The sequence below is a fragment of the Grampus griseus genome, assembly GCF_964374135.1.
Source record: "Grampus griseus genome assembly, chromosome: 16".
Classification (NCBI taxonomy): domain Eukaryota; kingdom Metazoa; phylum Chordata; class Mammalia; order Artiodactyla; family Delphinidae; genus Grampus; species Grampus griseus.
Genome location: NC_139010.1, coordinates 10,084,059 through 10,107,940, shown reverse-complemented (window position 1 = coordinate 10,107,940; position 23,882 = coordinate 10,084,059). Strand labels below are relative to the sequence as shown.

Sequence of the window (23,882 nt, the reverse complement as noted above, 5' to 3'; positions counted from 1 at the left end):
AATCTGTTGTTTGGACAGCCCAGTCATCACTGCCCCTTCTGGTGAGACATCTTGATATTCCTCTTTGGAGGGACTTTCTCCTCCCAGACTCTCAGTCCAGGTGATTTGGGTAGGGGTGATTCCGCCCTTCCTCCCCTCTCAGGGGCAGGGGTCACACATATGACCAGGACCTTCCATCTTCCTAGCAACATGACCCCCGCTGGCACAATGAGACTCGATCCCAGCAGTGGAACTCTTAGGAAGGAGAAATCTCTTTCTGCCAGTCTCAAAGCTAGTAGAATGTGAGCCTGGAGCTGCAGGTGACCATCTTGTCACCTCACAGCAAAAATCCTATCTGCATATGTAGCCAACCAAGACGAAAACAGAGCCAAGAAACAATGGGATCAGTCTAAATGGCATCATTTGGATCCCTGGAAAGAGCCATGATTGTATTTCAACCTACCCTGGACCTTTCAATTACATGAGACAACACATCTCTCCTTTATTGTGGCTTGAACCAGTTGGAGTTGGATTTCTGCACATACATCCGGAAGATTTCTACCGGTACCCTAAGTAAATCAACAGAGCATTGGCAACATTAGAACTTGAAATTCACAGAACCTCAAACCTAATGCCTTTTCAATGAAAGGAAGTCATTTTCTGTAGGAAATTGCCATGGGGACCTTGTGCTAAAGTGATTTCCATGAGGTTACTGCTCATCTGCAAGAATTCATGGTATTTATCTTCTCAATCCCTTACTTCAGAGTAACAGGACAAATGGTGACCTCACACTAGCAGGAGAACTCCTAAACTTCTGAAAAAATCTAGGATTCAAATTCATTTTATGATACCAGGGAATTAAGTATCAGACTTTAAGTCTGTTACTTTAATTTAAGTCTGTTAACTTAATTAACAGACTCGATGTGGCAAAAAACTTGCGACCTTCTGTGCTGAAGCACTAACGACAGCTTTCACGAGCAAGCCAAATGATCTTCTCTAATGATAAAATCTTGAGAGAAAGAGAAAGATATTCTTTTATCCAAACTCCCTCCTTCCCCGCTGGGACTATTTAAATCTTAACTATTCCTCAGAGTCCTTGCACTCATGCAGAGTATACTGCTGATGAAAAAGTGAGATGTTCTCTTGGTATATATCCTACATCGTGGAGTAACGGCTCAGAAAGAAAAATTAAGAGCCTTGTTCAAGTGCACTGCTGCCTGATCACTGAAGGCTGGGCACCCCCAACTGGGTATGTTCAGAAACATTTTTCTAAGGAATAACAACAAACATATACATATTTCCATATATCGGCAACAGTTTCCCCATCTTTTGCATCATAATTTTTTTGCATTTATATATGTCTACTTGAAAGAGGAGGCGAGAAGTCTGACTGGGAAAAGTGTATTAGGCTGACGTTGACCCATGTAGAATGATCATTCTCCTGGATCCCCCTCTTCCTGATTGGTCTGGATTCCTTCACTGTTGTTTTTCCCAATTGACTTACAGATGCTAGGAAACACGCTAGAGAATATGTCTCATTATCCAACTCAAAACAAAGTCGAACATTAACTACAAAGGTCGACTGCAAATCTACTACAGATCCTATAATATTTCTACATTAGAAGTTTTCATCAATAAATACAAAACTGCTGACTTTATCAGGTCTTTAACAGTTATAGTAATACGTGAATCGCAGGTCTGTTATCAACCTGCACATCCTGGGCACGTACAGATCAAAAGAACACAATTCCAGTACAGCCCATCTAGCTGGTGGTTCCACAGTCCTCATCGTGGCTCCTCATACTGGAGAAGGTCAAGACCAGGGGGTCAAGAGAGAGATTAACATCATCAATATTTCATTACCAACATTACCATTCTCTGAACTACGGGACCATCACAGAATACCATAGTAAATAAAGGATACTCACAGGGCCTCCAACCATTCCCCAGACACTTTTCAGGAAAGGACCAAACCAAAAACATCTTAGATTGCAGATCTCCTCAAAATAATATCTCAAAGCACCCCATTCCACTATTAAGAGTTTCTACCATCAAAACTATCTTAAATTACTTAAACTCAAGCTAAGTTCTTTCTCTCTTGTTGACTGCTCAAAGGATAAAGAATCTGCTGCCTGCCATCTTCATTACTTTTTGTTACTTTTATACTGAAGAGAACCTCAGACTTCCTTTCTCTACCAGTAACTCCGCGTGCAACCTTGGATGAACCACTGAATTTTCCTACATCTAAATTTCTTCCTCTACAAAATAAAATATAAGGACAAATTTGTGGATTCCTAAGGCTTTTCCTAAGTTAAAGTTCATTTTGTAACTCTAGATTGGTTATTGTTCCTTAGACTCTGTTCTACCTCTTAAATACATGCTCCATCTGCATTTTTCCTAAACTCCTAGACCTTTTTTGCCACGTCCCAAGAAAAAAAATAATAATAAAGCAAAAAGAGACCAAAACAAGGAAACTTCAATGCTATTCACTGATCCACTCTGTCACAGTAACCACCGCTGGCAAACGTGAGGTGAGCTAATACAGCAACTAGCAAGTGTCTGAAACACAGCAGGTATATCCTTTCTTTTCCTGCTTGTATCAGGGGTAATAATAGCCATTCCTTTGTCTTTAGAAATAAAATCTCTCCATTTCGTAAATGAAGTTTTAGGTGTTTTATTGTTGTTGTGTTTGAAAACGGTTGTAGGATAGGATGCTGTGGAGAAGAAGGAAGAACTTTTTGCACATGGGCTCATCTGAGTCCCTCAGAAGATGCTGGAATGAATGGAGGGTTGAGAAAATTCCTAGACATAGAATACAAAAGAACACTGGGGTAAAGGTAAGTATGTGTTGAACATCAAGGCTTATTTCACATTCCCACCTCAAATACACATACACATGACACACGAAAAGTTAGCACCTGCCTGTTCAAGTGGTGGCACATCTATACCCTACCTTTTGCCCTAAAGACTATTTTAATGAACCTGGTGCTCAGCCTTAAAGGATGATGGGGAAGTAGCTCAATGCTCTATCATTCTCTTAGACCCCTTGTTACGTCGATGATATCAATAATCGTAACTCTGTTATCTTCACATCTGCTTAGAGAGCATCAATGTTCCAACTGCGGTAGCCAAACCCAAACTTTTCCAACTGTTTGAAAACCCAGACAATAAGTAGTTCACTCCACAATCTCTACTTGGAAGGAACTGTGCCCCAATTCAGATTATTCAGGGTGAATATCCAGGAACCACTTTGAGAAGCCACCCTACAGTGGATAGAAACCATAAAACCAAGCAAGACAAAGAATCTGACTGCTAACGCCAAGATCAGAAATTGCATGGACCCCCCCCAACATCTGATCTTATCAGACTACCCCGCAATTTCTCTTTGGGGGCTGCTCTCAGGAGGCTGGATGTCAGATCAGAAACAACTGCTTATCAATGACCAGGAGAAGGTGAATCAGGAAGGCCTAGACAGTGACCTCCGTACACTGGGCAGGGCCTTTGACTAAAAGCAGGAAAGCGCCTCTTATTTAAATGACAACTCTCTGGAATTGTTTATTCTGCTTTTTTTGCAAACACTATACAAAGAGGAAAAGTCAATGCATATGGACTGGGGTGGAGAGAAAGAGATCTAACAGTAAAACCTAATCCTTTACCAACCAGTCAGAATTGTGGAGAGGATGCATGGGCTTCTGAATCAAGATCCCTCAAAGAAGATACCAAGTGGACCCCAAATCTCAAGGAGGGGTAAGTTAGAGCTTTCAACCACCTGTATCATTTAGAGTAGAGAGGATACATTTTTACAGCACCCATAAGCTACTTTAAAAATTAAATAGACTCTTGGGCATTAAAAAACACAACACAAGGGAATTTTCTGGCGGTCCAGTGGTTATGACTCCGTGCCTTCACTGCCAAGAACATGTGTTCGATCCCTGGTTGGGGAACTAAGATCCCGCAAGCCACATGGCACAGCAAAAAAAAAAAAAAAAAAAAAAACACAAAACTCTAAGCTTCCTCATGACAGTGGCCACGTACGCCAACTTTGATTCCCCTACATTCACTGCAATGTCTAGAGATGAGAAGCCATCACTAACTGTTACTGAATGAAAAAGCGACTGAATAAAATGTGTTCTTAATTTCTGCATTTACAGACTACCTGGAAATGTTTTCCAGTCTCTAGAATATTACCCTTGAATCCACAACCTGTTTAATATTCACAGAAAAAAGAAAAGTAATTTACAATTATGAGTATGTTTACATTAACATTTCAATTTACATATTTCATTTTCTCAGTTAAGAACTTTGAGATCATGCCAATAGAGAATACATAAAAAATTATTTTGACACCTGAGATTCAATGACAAGCCAATTCCCACTGAACAGATATTTCAGATATAAAATACTTGCCGTTTCTGCCAAGTACTGTGGATTCTGTCCAGATAGAGTCAAAGGGTAGATGAAGGAGATGTGGTGAGTGACAGAAGACAATTCAAAGATCCATTTTGAAAGTTCCATCTGGCACTTATGATTCCATGACTTTACTACCTAAGAATCTGTGTCTGTCAGGAAAGTCACAGACGCAGAAAGGAGACTTGCTTTTGCTGAAAAATAAAGGTTTTTCTCTAAGGATAAGGTTACTTCAGAATATTCTAAAAACTACATGTTGGCAGCTCTAATAATCAAGGAAAATGCATACTCAGTGCGTTCCCCATGAGTCCCTGAAGGTCAGCTACTTAGGACTTCATGTACCTATGCCCAGCACTGACCAGTAGGCCCATCTTTTGTGCGTCCTCAATAAACGTTTACTGACTAAATTCAAGACACTGTCATTCTCAGCAAATGAAATGATTTATAAAATAATTTAAATGCAGAATTCACACCAAATCTTTTGCATACAAAAAAAAAACCCAACAAAATGAGGCAAAGACACAGACTTGAAGTGGAATGCATTGCAATCAATCAAGAAAAACTGGGTACCATTTTTTCTTCCATTTAAATTATGTGTTCTCTTTTCTCTAGCTGGTAGGGCTTCGGTTATTTACTGTCTTGAAGAAAGCAAAGATGTAGGAGATTATAAAATCAGCTTCCATCAATGGTGGGAGGTGGATTTTCTTGTTAAAAGAAGGAACTGCAAAATTCAGTGGGATCAATATGAGAGCGCCTTCCTCCTAGAAGCTGGAAGGCTCTGGGGATCTTGAGGGTAGGAGCAGAAAGCTATTATTCCTGCAAATTTCACACAGCTTACCTAGAACTTCAAAATGCTTCTCACAGTTTTTGGTACTTTGCTGGTAATTATCTAAGTGGCAAAACATCACACAGAACTGTCAAGCAGGATGTACGATCCAGGTTTCCAGGTAGGGGGTTAAAGCAAAGGACTACTGAACCTTTAGGGTAATATTGTTACCTCTGACAGAGCTGAAAATCCAACTTTTTTTTTTTAATGTTGAGCCTTCTTTTAATTAATTTATTTATTTATGTTTTTGGCTGTGTTGGGTCTTCGTTTCTGTGCGAGGGCTTTCTCTAGTTGTGGCAAGCGGGGGCCACTCTTCATCGTGGTGCGCGAGCCTCTCACTGTCGTGGCCTCTCTTGATGCAGAGCACAGGCTCCAGACACGCAGGCTCAGTAGTTGTGGCTCACGGGCCTAGTTGCTCTGCGGCATGTAGGATCTTCCTACACCAGGGCTTGAACCTGTGTCCCCTGCATTAGCAGGCAGATTCTCAACCACTGCGCCACCAGGGAAACCTCCAGCTTTGTTTGATTGGCAGTTCATGTGCTTATCGACCTACGTATCTACAGTTGGCACTGTTAATGGTTGAGTCACATTTAAATTAAAGTTTGGATTTGCAGAATTTCTATACAAGTTATATCTAAAAGTGCATATCATTCCTTTGGACTGATCATTCCAAGGGACACTCCAAAAATATATATATAAATAAGAAGATGTGGTATAAAGAGAGAGAGTGGAATACTACTCTGCCACAAAAAAGAATGAAGTAATGCCATTTGCAGCAACATGGAGAGACCTAGAGATTATCATACTAAGGGAAGTCAGACAAAAAAGACAAATACCATATAATATCAGTTATTTGTGGAATCTTTAAAATGATACAAATGAACTTATTTACAAAACAGAAACAGATTCACAGACACAGAAAACTTATGGTTACTAAAGCGGATGGGGTGGGGTGGGGGATAAATGAGGAGTTTGGGATTAACAGATACACACTATTGTATATAAAACAGGCAAACAACAAGGGCGTACTGTATAACACAGAGAACTATACTCAGTATCTTGTCATAACCTATAATGGAAAAGAATCTGAAAAAGAATATATGTATAACTGAATCACTTTGCTGTGCACTTGAAACTAACACAATGTAAATTAACTATATACCTCAATAAAAATATATACATATATCTTTACTATAGAAATTTTTTTAAAAAGAAGTATAAGACTACCAAGCTAAGAATGGTGAGACTAAAAGCCATCACACTTGACTCATGCACGACACACATGCTAAGTTCTAGCCATGCAATATGAATAAAAATCCAGTAAACATTCATCAGAAATTCACCCAATGGAAGGAGGGTATAGAAAGTCACCTAATAAGAAGCCATCAATAACTAATACAAAATTACTGAATAAGGTCATGAGAAAAAGTAAAAGCTACTTACATACCTAAAATGATCATTTATGTCATAAACTTCTCTCCCCAAAATAACAATAAGTTATGTTCAACCAATGGAGTTATGCTCGCACAAGGGGGAATTTCAAGAAGGATTAAAGCCATCTATGAACCTCTAAAAAAGTCTAAGTTCCAATCTACCACTGTGTTCTTACAATATAGTTAAATACATTTTGGGTATTAAAATGAATTGGAACACAGACACTCATCAAACAGTAATTTACAGTATTCATGGAAATATAGGAATTATCTCAGGCTATTTCTTCTTAACACATACACCTGCCCTACTGCAAGATGGTGTTTCTTCACTCTTCACACTCTTCTCCTGTAGATTTCCTGCTTTCTCCTTCAATATCCTATCCTACTGTGAAAGCTAATAAAAATAGCAGTGATGCACGGCTTATACCAAACACCCTACGGATGATGCAGTAAACAAAAACGCCTTCAGTGTTGAAACACATTCAAGCGTAATTTCTAGCATTCAAAATTTTCTCTCCTCTGTTCACAATTTTTCATATGCTATGGTCTGAATGCCTGTGTCCCCCCTCAAATTCACATGTTAGAACCCTAAAGCCCAATGTGATGGCGTTAGGAGGTGGGGGCTTTGGGAGGTGAGTAGGTCATGAGGGTGGAGCCCTCATGAATGGAATTAGCACCCTTATCCAAAAAGATCCCATGGAATCAGAGCCAGCCCCTCCTGCCATATGAGGACACAATGAGAAGCTGTGACCCAGAAGAGGGCCCTCACCCAACTATGCTGGCACCCTGATCTCAGACTTCCAGTCTCCAAAACTGTGAGAAATAAATTTCTGTGCTTATAAGCTACCCAATGTGTGCTATTTCATTATGGCAGCCCAAATGGACTAAGACATCATATGGAATACAGAAGTTGCTACCTAAAATTAATTAGTTAGAAACAAGCTACAGAACACTGGGTCAGCAGTGAAAAGACCTCCCCTTGTTTCGCACCTCCTGGAGTTAACAGGCTTCCTATCGCCTCATAGCATTAGCCCACAGGAGTCCCAGAGATGCTAAGAGATTGGTCCACCACCACCCTGACTCATGGCAAAGGAAATAGGTATTCATGGTGTCTCCTTTGAAAAAGCCAAGTGAAACAAGACTGGTAGGAGGGCGTGGGGAGCGAGAAAGGCTTGACAACACATAACTACTTACTTAGGCAATGACTACGATGCTATGGACACAAGCCTCATACAGGACATTCAGGGCCACTCTAATGCCACATAAATCCCCCTTCATTGGGAAACACGAAAATGCACTTTCTGTATTTATCGCCATATACTGCATTCTGTAGAGATTAACAAACTTCCGGCCTCAGGGGGAATTTATGTGGGTAAAACAAAAAGGTATGATATTAATTAATTAACCACGTCCGCCCCCTAAACCTAATGATGGGCTCTCCATCGTGGATTCACATACATCTCATCAATACGAATTAAATGTATTCAGGAAGTTTTGAAAAGCACTTATTCACTTGCTTTACCCACTCTTGTTCAGAATGGCATTTAACTGGCTTAAAAAATAAACAGGGAAAAGCAGATTTTTTAAATGAGCGAAATATACAGCTCTTTGATTTTTTTTGTATAAAGCGGCTTAGAGGGAAAACAATTCAATCAGCTACATAAACAAATCTCATAATCCCCAATCATCACACTAAAATCACGTTCATCTTAAAATTACCACAGATTTAACTGGTATACAATGAAAAGCAAGTATGCTCCAAATTATAAGCAGTCAAAGTTTTAGGGTATCATTTAAAAAATAAAAACATCCCAGTGTGCAACTGACTTCTATTAAGCCAACTATCATGGGTAGGACTAAACCTACATTTGGTAAAGAGATAAGCTTGTTTTTTTAAAAAACTGAGTATGTCTCTACTTTCAAAGACGAGTCCTTGAAAGTACCTCCATTTGGAAAAAAAAGGTATAATTTTAAGAGGCTTATTTATTCAAGTGATTGCTGGGTGTTGCTTTTACTGTATTTTTCTTTTTTTAATTTGATTTTTAGTTTATTTTTTATACAGAAGGTTCTTATTAGTTAGCTATTTTATACATATTAATGTATATATGTTAATCCCAATCTCCCAATTCATCCCACCACCACCCCTCCCAACCCCCGCTTTCCCCCCTTGGTGTTTACTGTATTTTTTCTAAAGCTATTTGCCATTACATGATCAGATAACAAGTCTAAAACTACTATAATTGTGATATGTAGAGGAGAGATTAAATTCAACACTCCCTCTTAAATAAATCAGGTTGTATTAGGGATACTATTGGAAATATTTATTTTAAAAGGTTTTGAACCCATCACTAAGGTTACATTTTCCCTCTCTCTGTTTATGCTAGCCACAATTTAAGTCTGACGTTTTCCAGTTCAGTTTGTCAACCAGCATAAATAAAAGATGGTCTCTTTTCATGATTAGTTTCAGTTATTTTTCTTAGAGCAATGTAATATTTCAACATTTTATTCACCTTTAAAATTAACAACATATATTATGACACTAAAGAAAGCATCTAGATTGCATTGTACAGGCAGAGGGCAGAGCTCTAAAAAAAAAGGAAGGGGATTTTGCCAGGCTACAATTCTTATACATGAGCAAACAGGATGGTGCTGGGGAAAATGCTCTGTGACACCCAGCAAGTTCATCGCTGGCCCAGTGTGTGCGATACAGGGATGGTGATTAGATTTGAAGCCCATGGAGGTTCACTGAGGCACTTCAGTTTATGTGATAAGCTTCAGCCATAAAAAAGAATGAAATAATACAATTTGCAGCAACATGGGTGGACCTAGAGATGATCATACTAAGTGAACAAAGCCAGACGGAGAAAGACAAATATCATATGGTATCACTCACATGTGGAATCTTTTTTAAAAAAAGATACAAATGAACTTATTTGCAAGACAGAAATAGACCCACAGACATAGAAAACGAATTTATGGTTACCAAAGGGGAAAGCGGGGAGGGGAAGGAATAAATTAGGGGTTTGGGATTAACAGATACACACTACTATATATAAAATAGATCACCAACAAGGACCTACATATAGCACAGGGAACTCTACTCAATATTTTATAAGAACCTAAAAAAGGAAAAGAATCTGAAAAAGAATATATAACTGAATCACTGTGCTGTAGATCTAAGATGAACACAACACTGTAAATCAACAATACTTCAGGAAAAAGAGTGGTTTGGCCATAAAGTCCGTTCGGGTTTTTTGTAACATCTTATGGAAAAACCCAAACGAACTTTTTGGCCAAACCAATATAGAGAGAGAGGGGGAAAAAAAAGCTTCAATCCAAAGCCGTCTGGTTTTTATTTCACTGTGTTTTGTGGCTCAAGACAGAATAAGAACCGCTCAGCATATGAATCCTAAGAATGCTGCACTAACATTAAATGCCGCCTCCGTGCCCCGACCCAGCCTCTTTCCACCCAGTCGGCTGGACCACCAGGATAGGAGCTACTTCAACTCCCTGACAGAGATCTAGGATGCCTCTGCCCATTGAGCCCTTGAACACAGGCCTTCAACCAAAGTCCGTCATTCAGGAAGTATTAACAGACAAATCTTACTACAGCAAACACAGTGAAATTCAAAAGGAACAAAAGCACTAACATCAAACCATCCACGTTCCTTTCCGGCAGTGATGACCTCCCCAGGAGAACATGCCTCTCGCAAAGGATCTCCTTCATCCCTCTCCAGAAGAGAAGAGGAAACACAAGAAGCGCCTGGTGCAGAGCCCCAATTCCCATCGCATGGATGTGAAATGCCCAGGATGCTCTGAGATCACCACCGTCTTCAGCCATGCACAAACAGTAGTTTTGGGTGTTGGCTGCTCTACTGTCCTCTGCCAGCCTACAGGAGGAAAAGCAAGGCTTGCAGAGGATGCTCCTTCAGATGGAAGCAGCCTGAATCAAGATGGATGGGAAACCGTCCCAATAAACACACTTTGGGTTAAAACAAACAAACAAACAAAAACCATCCACCTCCAACATGCATAAAAGTCCATAAAGTACTACATTTCTAGTATTAGATTATTTTTCAGTTAACATATGGATATTTAAGGATTTTCCAGCTTTCTCTTCTCAACCAAATTAAAATCAGGTAGATAAAGCACCACCCATCACTCTCCCTTTCAGGGACACATGTTATAACATGTCAGCAGAGCTGGGTTTACAGCTTTTTATCACCAATGAGCTGCGTGACCCTGGGGGAGTAACTTCACCCTTGAAAGCCTGTGATTCCATACCTGCAGAATACTTCACAGAACTGAAAGAAGCAAGAATTAGAGTGGCTGGCACAGTTCTGGGCACACTGTTGAGTGCAAATAGACGTTAGCTATCACTATTTTTCTTCTGTTGCCTTCTTGTCACCAAAGGCTTCTCATTCAAGCTATACACCAAATAGCATTCCAAAACCATGAAAAAGGAAGAGAATTTGGCAACATGTTTTAGATAACATTTTATGGAAGCTTTAGACAGTGCAAGTCCTTACCGTTTGCACGTAATTGTTATTAAACCACTACGCGACACAAATGCCCTCCCCACTCTATTCTAGATGACACCTCTAGAAATTAAAACCTGGCCTCCTACACTGTCTTGTCACTTTTAAGCACAATGCATTTCACCAATAATCACTTCTGGTCTATGCCCCAAAAGTAGCAACGCTGTTTCAAACACTCTTAAATGGTGATTACAATAGGGAACAAGCTCTCTCTAAATCTACTAAGTTCTCTGTCAAAAACGCCTATACAGAGGCTGTATTCTGAGGTCTCTAAATTGCTTTGAGATCTGAGGTGTTTTTCTAAATAAACAGAATAACTACTCGTATCATATAACATTCCCTAAGACAACAATGCCTTCCAAAGCATAAGAATAGGTCACACTGTCAGTAATAAACAAAATACGTAAGCAACACCATTGAAAACATAAGGGAAAAGACAAAACGCTTCAAAGACACAGAAAGGAAACAACAGGACCTAGGTCCAGAGGGATACGCTTTTAAATCCTAGAAATCGGTGAGAGGTGAGACATGCAGCAATTTAATACAAACTCAGGATTCCAACTATATTTATACCAACACGCAATTTTCCCACCAAACCACAAAACTATTCCCAAACATCACAGCCACCTGTCCCATTTCCTAATTCTAACAGTAATGTTAACTTTTCGCTAGATTTCAGACTTGATCAACTCACATCTCTAACATTAAAGAACAGCCCTTGCTCACCATTCCTGGCTTCTGTTGGGAAGGATTCTCCCTGACCACCCACTCCAGGCCTCCCTCTGCCCCATCACTCTCGCCACCCCCAGGAGCCAACCTGAACCAGCTGACTGGGAAACTTGGGGAAAAGTAGGCACGCCTGGCTCAGCTCTGCCCTTTCTTCCTCTTGGCAACATGCTGCACACAAGGATAGGTTCCCCCATCAGTAATAAACGTGATGTTCTAATCTTTCATCTGCTTTACTCTTGTATTGATATTTCCCACATTCTTCAGAACCTAGGCAAGAAACGAGATGCTGTTGACTGGGTCTACTCAAAGAACAAAACACCAAGACCACCTGAGAAGATGCAAACAAAAGCAAAACTCTCACTGATGATGCAACAGGGAACAAACAAATGTTCTAAAATAATCAGGACCTCTGGAAACACAGCATAGTGGTTAATGGCAAAATATCTACAGCTGGAATGCAATATCTGAACCCCTCTCTGCCAACTATAAAACTGGGGGCAAATTTCTTAATTTCTCTGGGCCTCTGTTTCCTCACCTGTCAAATGGGGATAATAATAGTAACTTACGATTATTAATATATGTAAACATATAGAACAATGCCTAGATATAATAAGCTAAGTAAATGTTAGCTATTACTAATATTACCATTTTTCTTATTTCTTTTTATTACCGTTATTACTATTACTATTTTGCATCACAAGACTTGAAAAGAAATACTCGTCCATGATAGGTTAGATTACATTTTATAAGTTCATGTCTATAGTAGGACTCCAAGAAAAATGACCTATAATGGAAAAGTTGTAGGAAAATGAATCAAATTGGTCCACTATGGGTGATGTCACCTGAAAAGACAGTTTTGTCTTACAACACAAGAGGAAATACAAGGGTACACCATTTGGCACACACACAAAAATTCTTTGTTTCTGTTTCTGTTTTCTTTTGTTTCGGCTCTTGTTTTTCATGTCAATACTTGCTCTTCGGCTGCTCCCCAAATATGTGATGTGCGTGAATCTGCCTGATGATAGACTGATCAGGGCAAACCTGTGGTGTGGACAAATATTTTTCTGGATGACAGAAGAAAAGTTATGCGTCCTTTGCTCAGGGTTTCTATGACCCAGGTATGTAATTTTTTTAAGGTATGTAATACAGGGAGAGAAGTTACTTCTCTCCCTGTATTACATACCTTAAAAAAATAGGAGGAGAAAAGAAAGTTCTGTTATTTGACTCACCAGAGTACATATTAACTGACCAAATATGCCTACAGCTAAAATACCAACTCTGGGAATAAAGTTAGGTTATCAGAGACCTTTCCTCTTATTAAAGGAACCAAAATCGACTTTATGCCTTAACTTAGCATTGTTCAGGAACACACATGCCTCTTTGCCTATCACAGAGACATACAGAGTCCTGTTAACAGGCTCAGATGAATCACCAGCACTACTCTTGAGGACGCGTCTTTTCTTAAGGGGTCAACTTGCTCTGACAGCAAGCATGCAGGACCACAGCTCAGATGGAAGCTTGCAGACCGGCAGCACAGAGATGCCTCGTTTTTAGAAAAGCACAGAGTACCTTAAGTTACTGCTGGAAAAGTAAGTCCACTCTGTCTTGGTGGGACAAGGCAGGTGCCACAGGTTCTAGAATTCTCATCTTCTAACCTAGAGAAACAGGTGCTATAAACAGGGAATTAAGCAAAACGCTGGATGCTATAGATCTTTTCATTGTCTTAACTTTTTTTCTATTATTCAACTACAGGCTATAGATTTCTTAGTGCTCACCAAACTTGCATCATTTTAAACCGACTTGTATTGTTAAAAAGGAAGAAGATCTTAAGTAAAATGCTGACCCCAAGTAACGCAGGGCAAGCCTGCCTCATATTTATCCTGAAAACAATAATTTGAGGAAGAAACATAAGGTTGAGGTTGGAAAATGCTATTACTACTGGACTATTAGGAAAAATCTCCCCAAGGCTAAAAGCAGAGTGCATCTCTATCTACCTCACAGGTACCATCAAGACCTTCAATGCAGACTGAAAACCTCAAGGAAGAAGAAAGACATTTCTTTCCAGAGTACTACCAAAAATGTGAGGAAAAAGACGACAGACACAGCAAAAGACAGGACTCCGGGTGAACAAAATTAAGAGGTTTGAGTATCTTTGAAGAGCTGTAACATTCAGAGATTCTCTCTGGCTTATTTTTGAACCAACATATCCACTGGCCCTAAACGTCCATTTTGATACATTCCGAAAGGTGATACAAAATGTTACACTAATGCAACAGTCCCAGGATAAAACAGGCACACAGGTCCTCCTGTAGCCACTAGCCTCTCCTTTCCATAGTCCCTGCCAACGGTCACTCCCAAACTTCTCACACCGTCTGCCCTGGAACATGCTGTTGCTTACATTTCAAATATTTGTCTTAACAAAAAACAAAACATAATAAGACAAAACACGAGCAGGGTGACTCATTGTTCAGTTGAAAGATTGTGATGTCATTTACAAAATGGAACACATCATTCCCCCGGGGTCCAGGCTGAAAAGGCTGGCACTGATCTGCTGACATGGAAAAGATTACCCATGTCTGTGCTGACGCTGACCACCACCCGGAAAAGGTCACTTCAATGAGCCACCTGAAAAAGACATAAAAGCATCTCCTTCCTTGTTAAATCACACAGTTGCTCTATACGCATTTAAATCAAGAAATAGGTAAGAAACCAGCTACTAATTCTACTTGAGAATATGTAAGTACTAAAACACTAAAAGATTTTTCTTTTAAAACAATTGATAGCATACGTGTCTAAGTCACTATAGGTGTTATCAGCAAAATGTCTGAGATGGCCTGAAATTTCCCAGGATTTCCATGCCCTTCTCTTTTTGAATCACATCTTTCCAGTACAGAAGAGCTCTATTATTTCTTAACATTACATATGAATCTAAAATTACCTCAAAAATAAAAATTAAATTACAAATTTAAAAAAAGATAAATCACATCTTTCCCTATCATTGTAAGACCTATAAAGTATTGACATGTACACACTCCTATATTTAAAATAAAATGCCTTAAAAAATACCAATCATATGAAATCATTATGGAAATTTTAATAAAATAAATATAAGATCTATATGCTAAAAATTATAATAATGAGAGAAATTAAATAAGTTCTAAATAAAAACAGCTATATACCAAAAAAAACCCACAAAAAGGTCATGGTTGTGACCAAAACAAAGTTAATCAAATTATTTCTACTACTGACAGTTTTATTCAGGAAAGTCACACTTCCTCTTGCACATTTCATCAACTAAATTTAATGTCCTAAATAAGCAGACGTGAGCTCCTGTTTTGGTGTTTCATCAAATCAATACTTTCATTCAAGTCTTTTACTAATCAAAATAATAATAAATGAACATTCTTCCAGAAAAGTAATGGATTTAAAGAATATAAATGTGTAAGATACTTTAGCTAGCAACTTCCAAGGCCAGGAGGCATATCTCCAATGTTAGTGAATGAAAGAGACAAGCAGACTTTGCCTTGCTGGACTCCTTCCAAACGCTGAGGATAGTTTTGTTCTCGGAGGTGGTTTCCCCAACCACTACTTCTTGATATTATTCTCCTGACATTCCTATATGTATTTCCTCAACTACAAAATACCTGCTCAAAGAAGCTATTGTGAGCATCCAAGATAATGGCATAGAGTGAACACTACAGTGTGGGACACAACAGGTGTTCAACGGTGAGTACCTAATCAATCATACATGCTATGCAACATTATAATCATAGTTATTAGCACAGACATACCTATGGGGAAGGTATGCCCTGTATCTGCTGCTCAGAACAACGCCTGCCACATGGCAGGTCTCAAAAGATAGCTGTTGAGCAAGTGGAAAAAGGAGATTCTGAGATTGTTTAAAATTGCACAGCTTTGGGCTTCCCTGGTGGCGCAGTGATTGAGAGTCCGCCTGCCGATGCAGGGGACACGGGTTCGTGCCCCAGTCCGGGAAGATCCCACATGCCGCGGAGCGGCTGGGCCCGTGAGCCATGGCTGCTAAGCCTGCGCATCCGGAGCCTGTGCTCCACAACGGGAGAGGCCACAACAGTGAGAGGCCCGCATAACGCAAAAAAAAAAAAAAAAAAAATTGCACAGCTTTAAGTAACTAAGCACGAGTAGAAGCCGGAACTCGTGGCCCTGGTCTCATGCTCCTTCAAATTCACGGTGAGCCCTTGTTCTGATGCTGGCCTTTGGTGCCTGTCTCATTTGACAGTCATGTGAGGTAAGTGTTGTGCTCCCCCATTTATACGTGAGGAAATAAAGGCTGAGAGAGAAGAGTTAACATCCCTTCCCTCCTTCTGACTCTCTACAGGATCTCAGTTTTGTGCAGGTATTCATGTGCCTCAAGGGGCCACCCCCCTCTGAGCTGCAGAGGTTATTCTCACTTTGTTAGTAATTATTTCAGGAGTGGGCATTTGACCATTCTCTGGTTAATGAGACCTGAGAGAAGTCTCTTGGGGAAAAGGGTTCTGGGAAAATGTTCCTCTCTAGTAGTCAAGGACCATAATAAGAAATGGTCTTTTTTCTTCCTCTAGTCATTGTCACGTCCAGATGTGATGCCCGGTAGTCCCGTGGCCAACTTGCTGTGAGTTAACAGACAAACATCAAGTGTAACAGAGAAGAGAGATGGATCGCCTCCATCAGCCACCTCTCAATGGGCTCGACCTCTAGACTTCACTGAGCAATTCCCTTTGGTATAAGGCATTTGAAAATAAGAGTCTCTTATTTGCAGCCAAAAGCACCCCAAGTGGTCTCCTGCCCAAAGTGAGAGAGTGAGACTCAGATATATCTGATGCCCTGGCTTATTCTTTTTTTTTTTTTTTGGCCACACTCCATGGCACACGTGACCCGAGTTCCCCAACCAGGGATCGATCCCATGCCCCCTGCACTGGAAGGCAAAATCTTAACCACTGGACTGCCGGGGAAGTCCCCTGGCTTGTTCTCTTGATTGCTGTATTTCACTGGACGGTGGGCACCCCACCCAAAGCCAGAGGCCACGTGAAGAGAAAGCCCTGACTGTGTGACAGGTCCCTTCTAGATACTTCATATACATTATGTAATTTCTTCCCCATAACCCAGCCTTTGACCCTAGGACCCAAATGCCAAATTCACCATAGTGAACTGCCTCCTGAAGATGGCTGGATTTTACTAAAGCTGAAAAATAAGTTTTTCTTAAGAAGCAATCAGTTGTATCAAAAGCCTTGATTTGCAAAGTACGGGAGAAAGACAATGTGCTTAGGAGGTGAAACCTGTAACATCTTGGGTAGTTGTTCAACCTCCCCTAGCCTGCATTTGCTCAATTACAAATCACCTACTGGGAGAAGCTCCTGTGAGACAGCAGGTATTCAATACTTAATAAATACTCATAGCTAATAGTCCTCCTGAATCGTACCTACAGTAGCACTGGAAAAGAATCTATGAGCAGAGAAACATTTGAGTGGTTTCATATTAATCCTGTAATCATAATCAATAAATCACAGTTTTCATTCAGCAAGGATTCCTCTTAATGTTTATCCACCATCAAAATGAAAAATAACCCTTAATAATCTATTATCTTACTTATCTTTCCAGAGATGACAGGCAATTATTAAATCCTACTGATGTTTCCTCAATGGAAGAGCAAAATGAAAAATGAATGTGTAACAGAAGGCATCCAACCAGCTTCTAAATAGCTCAGAAATGTTAATAGCACAGCCACCCTGCATATCAAGATACAGATTTCATAGAGCACTAAGTTATTAGTCACTAAGTGATTTTAAATTTTGCCATAAATTCCCTTGTCCCCATTAACTATTATTTCACATTCTGAATGCCACAGTAATAAGCTCTCTGAGCCCAACCAACAGAGCAAAGCCTCTGTAGGCAGACCACAAACTCAAGGTACAGATCCCTGCTCTCTCTCAGCGGGTACTCAAGGTGCCTCGGAGAAAAGAGAGGTCCCCTCTGGTGGGCACAGGGGAACAGGAGTCAGCAGTCACTGTTCCCATATAATCACAGTTCCCAATTCCATCCTCCCGTGCCTGGACCTTGGAATTTGCATCACCACAACTAACATTTCCTGAGCTAGTTTTTACTATGCACTAGACATTGCTTAAGTACTTTGCAATCCTGTCAGCTAGGTGCTATTATTATCCCCATTTGACAGAGGAGAAGACAGAGGCACAGAGAAGTAATAAGCCCAGGGTTAGTATGTAGTGTGCAGCCAGCATTCAAAGCCAGGCCAACTGTCACCAAAGCCTCTTCTTTTAACCACTGCCTGAAGCCCTTGGTAACAACTAGTTGGTATCCCAAACTAAACCTTCCCAAATACTCCCATGGTCACTTTAGGTACATCTCACTTTCCATCCACTGTCTTAAAAAATATATCTTTTAGACTCTAACATCAAGAAGATAAGTAGCTCAACAAGTCACCTGAAGCCTGAGTCGCCAAGAAGGAAAAGGTCTTTTTTGGGTTTTTGTTTTTACTGAAGTATAGGTGATTTACAATGTTATGTTAATTTCTGCTTCAGAGCAAAGTGATTCAGTTATACATACATATACACTATTTTTTTTTTTTTTTTTTTGCGGTACACGGGCCTCTCACTGCTGTGGCCTCTCCCGCCGCGGAGCACAGGCTCCAGACGCACAGGCTCAGCCGCCATGGGTCACGGGCCCAGCCGCTCCGCGGCATGTGGGATCTTCCCGGACCGGGGCACGAACCCGTGTCCCCTGCATCGGCAGGCGGACTCTCAACCACTGCACCACTAGGGAAGTCCACATTCTTTTTTATATTCTTTCCCATTATAGTTTGTCACAGGATATTGAACATAGTTTCCTGTGCTATACAGTAGGACCTTGTTGTTTATCCATCCTATATATTATAGTTTGCATCAAAAAGGTTTTATTATCAAGATTATGTCACCGGGAACTAGCAACACACAGAGCAGAGAATGAGAGCAAAAGATCACAAAAGATTTCTTTGAAAGGAAAATCAAGTAAATAAGACATGTCAGAGCTGTGACTGAAGATGAGGCAACATTACTTCCCTTTTGAAGGTCACTTCTCCACCCAGGATGCTCAGTGACCCGCCAGTCACGGTGCCCATTGGGGAAGCCTCCTCCAGAGTGGGCAGCCTCCTTGGGCAGAGGTCCAAAAGGCTTTATCCCACCAGCCCTGCACCCATTGTGTAAGAACCGTACTTCCTATTAGAGACTAAATACTACACTGTTTAGTAGTTAGAATTTCAGGTCCTCTGGAGGGGCAGGAGAGGTGTGGGGCGCAGTCTTCCACTTGGACAAACATTAATTAAATACCCACTGTGCACAAGGCATTGTGCTACCATTCAATGAGCATGGGCTACACCAGGCCCTATAGTAAATGCTTCAAATTGCAATATTTAAATAATGCATTGAATATATTACAGCTTTTAAAACCTACAATCAATTTAACCCCAACATAAGGCTTAGAATCGTCATTTTTCTAGGTTGTATCGTAGGTCCCCAACATATTTTATCATTTTATTGACTTTTTGAAAAAAGCAAAGAAATTTTTGCTTTAAAGCCCAATATTCAAGGCTAAGTGTTGCATTATTATGTACCAATACCTATTAAAACAGGAATATAGGTGGAAAAGACTAAATTCATAGTGATTCAGATGTTATACAGAACCTGAATTTCATCTATGAACCAGAAAAGTCTTCAAAAATCACAAGTGAATTTAAGTTGAAAGCAAGAGGTCCTCATATATACATGATCTTACTGGACTAATATTTTTCATCCCATATGTTGTAATAGGACTTACACTGAGAATGATATAACATGTTCTTTCCTTAAATATTTTTAATTTATACTTTCTAAACTAAAATACTGGCTTATTATGGCATGAGATAACACTTTGACAGTTCCATATTTTTAATTCCTTAAATGTTGTGACCTAACACAATCTGAATAATATAATTACTAGAATATAATGGAACATATTTGGAGATTCCTTAAAAAACTAAAAATAGAATTCCCGTATGATCCTGCAATCCAACTCCTGGGCATATACCCAGACAAAACTTTAACTCAAAAAGATACATGCACCCCAATATTCATAGCAGCACTATTTACAATAGCCAAGACATGGAAGTAACCTAAATGTCCACTGACAGATGAATGGATAAAGAAGGTGTGGTATATATATACAGTAGAATATTACTCAGCCATAAAAAAAGAATGAAGTAATGCCATTTGCAGCAACATGGAAAACAGACTAGGTTTTGAAGACCAGCAGATATGGGTTTCCTAGTTTTGTAACCCTGGGAAATTGCTATATCCACATCTTTAAAATGGGACTTATACGGGATGTATATGTAAACTATTTAGCTCAGTTAGAGATTATCATACTAAGTGAAGTAAGTCAAAGACAAATATCATATGATATCACTTATATGTGGAATATTTAAAAATGATTCAAATGAACTTATTTACAAAACAGAAATAGACCCACAGACATAGAAAACAAACTTATGGTTACCAAAGAAGACAGTGGGGGGGGGCACAGGGGGGAGGGGATAAATTAGGAGGTTGGGATTAACATATACATGCTACTGTATATAAAATCGGTAAACAACAAGGACCTACTGCATAGCACAGGGAACTATACTCAGTATCTTATAATAACCTATAATGGAAAAGAATGTGAAAAAGAATATACATGTGTAACTGAATGTGTACTTTGCTGTACACTTGAAACTAACATGACGTAAAGTATACCTCAATTTTAAAAAATAAAATAAAATGTTACTCCATTAAAATATGAAACTCTGGCAACATGAGACTGCAAGTAAACAGTATTAACCCCTCAAACTATTTGTTATGAATTAATAGAGAAGCTCTTTAATTATCATGGAATGCACCTGCAGTATCCCAAGAACTGAGCTGAATAGTTTTCATCTATATCCTGTATAACCCCCATTTTAAAGATGAGGATATAGTAATTTCCCAGGGTTCCAAAACTAGGAAACCTGTATCTTCTAGTCTTCAAAACCTAGAGGGAAAACACCCTCTTCATTTGTGTATGAATATAATAAAAAGTATTTGAGTATGTTTACAGTGATTACTATAGATCAAAAACGCCCACTTAAAATACAGTCGGCCCTTGGTATCACAGAGAGATTGGTTCCAGAACCCTCCCCCTCCCAGGTACCAAACTCTGCAGATGCTCAAGTCCCTTACAGCCCACACGCTGTATCCGCAGGTTCTGCATCCGCAGGTGCTGCATCCGCAGATCCAAACAACCACGGATCCACCCTGAGTTGGTTGAATCTGCAGATGCAGAACTCGCCAATACAGAAGGGAAACACGGCAACATAAATACATAAAAACTACTCCATACGATTTCAGGAGTGCCAGTGAACAGGAATCTTCATTTACAGCATCTTAATTTGTTTTAGAAAAGAAGACCGATAAATAATAAATATATGCCCCTGAAAACCAGAGACAACTACCTAGAGAGTGATACCAGTGCTAATCAATATTTATCAATATTTAAGGGGCTTAGAACTCACAAATACAGCCTTCTGCAATATTCTAAAACATATACTGGTTTTCCATACAAAATATGCTTCTGACTTGTAGGCTTATGAATTCTCAAAAATGATTGTGGGTTTGGAGGTGAGATGAGCCCTGGCTATTTCATTTTCTAGATTTCAAATCTAGTATATTTTCTCTATCAGCCTTTGATTTTCACATGAAAAGGATTTTAAAAGGCAACAGTATGGAAATCCTAAAGGAAAAAGAATGTCAGTGGGAAACGCTATCTATTCATCTAATCTTGACTTCTAGTTAAATTGTTATAAAATAAATGAAAGAAACCCTGGAGGATATTTTAAAACTGAAAATGTTAAATGCTCAGAGAGGGCAACTGAAAAATAGTAAAGTGTTTATAAGTATAGTATTAAATAATGACTTACAAACACTAGGACCTAACAGGTTAAAGAAAGTGCCGGTGGGAAGAGCTAGCAAGATGGTAACATACTAGAGACGTTAGTTTACTTTTAGTTAGTCAGTATGTCATACTTTAAGAGTGATGTTCTTTTTTAAGCACTGAGTTATAGGTGCCTAGGAAACCAATCAGATCTCAGACACTGAAGGTTGATGAACCAGAGGCACTGTGCTTTACAAGGAGAAAGTATTTCTCTCAAATCTTGCCAGTGCTACAGATTTTCCTCCTGGAAAGTTTTTCAAATGATTCTGGGAAGAAAAAAAAATTCTTTTCAAGGTTGCTTTACCCTGGTATTGCTGGCTCAATTCCCAGGCCCAGTGAAAGTATAACGAGTACCAGAACTAAGATGCCAGTCTTGTTTATAGAACAGAATGAACTTAAACCATATATACCCTTACCTTCTCTGAGTTGACTGCATCTGATGTGTGGAACATGCTTCTTGGACCATTTTTTTCCTACTGCTCAAGAACTGCAATTCCTTGTAAAATTTCTAATGTCAAACTCCTTGGTACACTTGTTTCAAAAGACTTTAAAAGATGCATGTCTGGGGCTTCCCTGGTGGCGCAGTGGTTGAGAGTCTGCCTGCCGATGCAGGAGACACGGGTTCGTGCCCCGGTCCGGGAAGATCCCACATGTCACAGAGCGGCTGGGCCTGTGAGCCATGGCCACTGGGCCTGTGCGTCCGGAGCCTGTGCTCCGCAACGAGAGAGGCCACAGCAGTGAGAGGCCCACGTACCGCAAAAAAAAAAAAAAAAAGATGCATGTCTTTGATCCAGCAATGCTGTTCCTAGGGATGTTTCTTAAGAAAAGAATTTATTATGTTCACGAAGGTGCATGTAAAAGGATTTTCCCTGTAGTATTATTCATTATGTTGAAAAATCGGGACCTCTTAGATGTTCATTAATAATTTTTTAAGTTCATTGACAGATCATATTTATCGGCAGAATGGAACTTAAGGGGACATTAAAAACACCAAAGGCAGCTCTGTTTGGCCCAGAGCAAAAGTACTAAAAGATTTTAGGACTCACTTTTCGTTTCCTCTTTCCAGCCCCAAGTCTTGGTAGCCTGGCCATCTCCCAACACCTCCCACCCGCTCCCCTTAGGAAGGTGACGAACCTGTTACATCCAGGTTGAAAGCTTGCTTTTTTATAAATCTATAGTATTAAAAAAGAATTTTATAAATATATAGTATAAGAAAAGAAGTATGGGGGTACCCGTCTCCAGATTATAGGATTAAGAGTGAACCTAATTTTTTTCTGCATTGTGTTTAGTATTTCCTGAACTTTTCCCCAAAGAACATCCTTTGTAAACAACCAGACAAAAAAACACTGCAAGAAACAGTCAAAAACAGGACAGATGTCTGCAATTTTTGTAATGCTTAGTCATCTGCCAAACAGATTTAAGATGGCACTGTCATAAAACTGCCAAGTATCTTTGTTGCTCTGTGCAAATCTGACTTCAAATATCTTATTTATCTATTTAATTTCCCTCAACTAATTAACTTCATTTGTTTCCATCATCAATTTTCTCTTAAGTATGTCCCACATAAAAGGTGACACTTTCCTCAGATGGATACCCTACTTATCAACCATCCTCAGGAGTAATAAGTCATGCTAGTTGGAGTGAAATTAAGTGGGGTGAGTCACTAAGAATAATCCTTAAACACACACCGCAATTATTCAGTACACACGGAAAGCACTTGGGCATTCAGGCAAATCAAGCATGGCATTGTTGATATTTCTTAAAAGTGGGGAAATCATGGTTCAGAGACCTGTCAAATGGATAAATAAACCAAAAAATAAATCCACTGCAATAAAATTGCCTCCTGGAAAATAAATGATTCGTGAGGTTGCATTGAGAACTGATACAACGGTAGAAAAAGTCCTAGACTTGGTATAGGGGAAACCAAATTTTCATCCCAGCTGTACCACTTACTAGCTATGAAAACTCTAGCAAGTCTAA

General features: G+C 39.6%; 1 protein-coding gene and 1 pseudogene across 3 annotated transcripts in view; one reads left to right on the top strand and one right to left on the bottom strand.

Annotated features, from left to right (window-relative positions):
* Window positions 1-23,882, bottom strand: part of RYR2 (ryanodine receptor 2) — a gene marked incomplete at its 5' end in the record, with an annotated part of 721,806 nt that overhangs the window by 540,533 nt on the left and 157,391 nt on the right. The window lies entirely within an intron of this gene.
* On the top strand, window positions 10,346-10,638 carry LOC309834686 (small ribosomal subunit protein eS27-like; annotated as a pseudogene). Its single transcript has one exon. The product of its transcript is annotated as a small ribosomal subunit protein eS27-like (transcript).